Raw genomic sequence first — 3845 nt, 5'->3', positions numbered from 1 at the left:
AAGATCGAGAACACTCAGCAAAGGGAGGTGTACTAACTCTTGTCAAGAATCACTTGCTCTTTACTGTCGTTACTTGCCCAGAAAATATAGAAGGTGTTGGGATTCAGTTTCAGTCTTCTATGGGCAGAGTCACGATATTTAATATTTATAACCCTGGTGTCGCCATTGATCCTGTTGAGTATCGAGAGTTTTTTCTTCCAAACAGTATAATTTGTGGAGATTTTAATGCTCACAACCCTTTATGGGGTGGAACAAAAACTGACTGTCGAGGTCAGATTCTCGGAGATCTAGTAATGGAATCTGATAAAGTGGTATTAAATGACGGTCGTGGGACAAGTCTTTTACGGGGTAATCTCTCTCCTCTAGATCTCACTATTGTAGACAGTAAACTTGCTAGTCTTGCTACCTGGGATGTTCTAGATGATGACCTGGGAAGTGACCATCTCCCGGTAATTACATCCGTTAAGATCCCTCTTGAAGTTAGGAGTACAACGGCCTTCTGGAACTTTAACAAAGCAAACTGGCTCAACTTTCGTACATTCCTTGATTCTTCCATTCAAAACATAGATATGTCTTCTTCTGTCGAATCTGTACATTCTCGTCTAAAAACTATTATTTTGGAAGGAGCAGAGAAATTTATCCCACTATCAACCACAGACTGTGGAAAACATCAAACCCCTTATTGGAATATGGAATGTGAGAAAGCAGTTAAACAAAAACACAAGAGTATGGTCATCAAATTTCTTTGGGTCCCTAGCCATAAAGGAATCCAGGGAAATGAGAGAGTTGATCATCTTGCCAAGAATGCGTTAGCATATCCTGGGGTCACAAACGTTTCTATTGAACTTGGTGACCTCTATGGCCAAGTTTCTCAATTCATTTTAGATTCCTGGCAGCGTAGATGGAATTCCGTGCAACGTTCCAATATCTACAAGAAAACTGTTCCTGTTGTTTCTTCTCACATTAAGTATGAATGTACGAACAGACACCAAGAAATTATTATTACACGCCTCCGATTTAATTGCACAGGTCTAAATGGACATCTGTACAAAATAAAAGTACACCCAAATGGTGAATGCAGCCATTGTTCAAATTTTGAAGACCCAGAACACGCTTTCATGGAATGTATATATTACCAAAGAGATCGAGCAGCCATAAAACAACGGATGGGTAACATAAAAGTCCCTTTTACCTACCTCTCTATTAACTACGAATTGTCTCTATCCCGAAATATATAACTTCGTTATAACAAATAACATAAACATTTAATGTACTTTTCTTTTTACTAATAGGGCTACATCTTTTATCCTTGTCTCTAATGGCTGGAGTCGCCCCCAGTCGAGAAGAACTAACTATGTAAGCTTTTTTCCTTGTGTATTATTCCAATAACATGACCTTGTAGGATTTTTTAGTGTAACACAATTAACTACAAAAAAAAGTATAATAAAAAAATTGCGGAAAAAAATATGTATGTATGTACTTGTACACGTATGTATGTATGTATGTATATGTAACTACTAACTTCTCCTTAATGCTAAATGGCTGAGTGACGAATGTATCTAGTTCAACTAGATCAGATCGGTGAAATTGGGAGTATATCATCTGCTGATGGCGCCCCCATAAATCGCAACAAAAAAAAGGTTAAAATTAATTAATCAGTTCAGAGTTCGTTGGATTGTTTTAGTTAGTCTGTGAGTCATTAGTCTATTTGCGAGTAAAGTGGCATGAACCTTATTTGTGGGTTAGTCGTATATTTCATGAACTTTATTTGTGGGTTAGTCGTATATTTTTTTTTTTGAATTTCTGTTGAAACGGTATTTATTAATTTAGGTCTACCTAGGAACTGAGGCTGTTAAGGGGTTTGTTCATTTGTCTTAGAGCAAAGCCACACTGGGGTATCTACTGTATCCACCACGAGGAATCGAGCTCCAGATTTCAGTGTTATAAGTCTTTAAACTTACAGCAGTCCCAGGAATAGACCTATTATTCCAGACAGCACTTTGTAGCTTTGCGTGAAAATCCTGAAACAAAACCAAAATAATACAACAAAATATAACAGTCTCTGACACCATACCGTGACAAAAAAAATAACTTGTTTGTTTGTAATTAAGCACATAGCTACACGATGGGCTATCTGTGCTCTGCCCACCACGGGTATCGAAACCCGGATTCTAGCGTTGTAAGTCCATAGACAAAGAAAAGGAAATACCCTTCATATATTTTCATTTATTATTGATTTGTGTTTCATATTCTCGTTCATAACCGCTTAATGAGGAATCTCAAATACTTCTGTGCAGAGTAAAATTTATTGGCTTTTTTGAAGAAAAAATAACCCATAACACTTTGCTTCACAATTTTCCCACAATGCAACCCAACGGTTATAATTTTGAACTCTTAGACCAGAGAAAAGGTAACAGCCCCAACTCCAATTATTCGGCTATTCTGATCGAATAGTGGGACTTGACTTTATTGTTAATTCGCACCCACGTCCCCAAAGTACAGATTGCGATTCTACAGCAACTGAACGCAGACCATGAACCGTTTAATCTGTAGTCTGAGACGGTAATCGCCAGGCCACACCCTGACCAAATAGTAGGTTTTTTTTTTTCATTTGTATTTAATTTTTCTAATTAGTTACCGAGTTATGATGAAGAACAATGGCCAAAAGAATGTAGGGAAAATCGAAACTACTTTATTTCTGTCGTTCTTTTTATGATTAAATTTGTAATATGACAGTTGCAGTAACACGCTAGTAAGTTTACAGTATCTGAATGAAAAAACACAATGGGAAAGGAGCATGATTTGATCTGTTTTGAATTTCGCGCAAAACTACTCGAGGGCTATCTGAGCTAGCCGTCCCTAATTGAGAGGTGATGGACTAGAGGGAAGACAGATAGTCAAAACCACCCACCGTTAACTCTTGGGCTACTTTTACTAACGAATAGGGGGATTGACCGTATCATTATAACGTCCCTACAGCTGAAAAAACGAGCATGTTCGGTGAATAAGATTGAACCCTCGACCCTCAGATTGCGAGTAGAACGCCATTGCCAGGCCTCAAGGAACATGAACAATACTATTTAAGACTGTTCTTTTAGTTATAATTATAGAAGTGCATGTTCAGGAAAACAGTTTTAATTATTTTTCATAAACCAATATTTGTTTCATTGCGTGTTCATTTCTATTCTTTGTACCAGTTGCTTTCGAAATTAATTAATTCAGTAGAGCTTAGAGAATATCGAGAAGATGTACTTTTATAAATGACGAAATAATGAAGATTGAGAATCTTTAAAAAAACATGGCTAACAGGGACTGTTCAAAATTTAAATTTTCGAGATTGTTTTATTAATAACTTACTCCATATTTTTGTTTGTTTGTAGTTAAGCACAAAGCTACACAAAAGGCTATCTGTGCTCTGCCCACCACGGGTATCGAAACCCAGATTCTAGCGTTGTAAGTCCGCAGACATACAGCTGTGCCACTGTTGAGGCTGGACGAAAGAGCTCGTTGGCACTGGATGTGGCAGATGTAGTATAGTTAGAATATAAAATATACCCCTTATGCTTTCCACCCATGGGTTCTTAAAATCACCACTTGTGCCAATAAGTCCAGAGTTCAGTACCGGTTCCGTAGTAGAATCTTGGAATAGAAAGGTTTTGACCTTGAAGAGTAGAAATTAATTAAATCGTTCCTTTAAAATTTGATGTAATTTTTTTTAAAGTTTTGTTTCATTTGTTAAAAATAGGTATTCAGAACTAGATTCACTTCGGCACGTTATCATTGTTAATAAAGCTTTATATTTTTATTTTGCTTGCCGACAGATGGCAGATAAACTGTTATATTAC

Source organism: Limulus polyphemus, unplaced genomic scaffold (assembly GCF_000517525.1).
Source record: "Limulus polyphemus unplaced genomic scaffold, Limulus_polyphemus-2.1.2 Scaffold607, whole genome shotgun sequence".
Taxonomy (NCBI): Eukaryota; Metazoa; Arthropoda; class Merostomata; order Xiphosura; family Limulidae; genus Limulus; species Limulus polyphemus.
Note: the sequence above shows the minus strand (reverse complement) of the source record.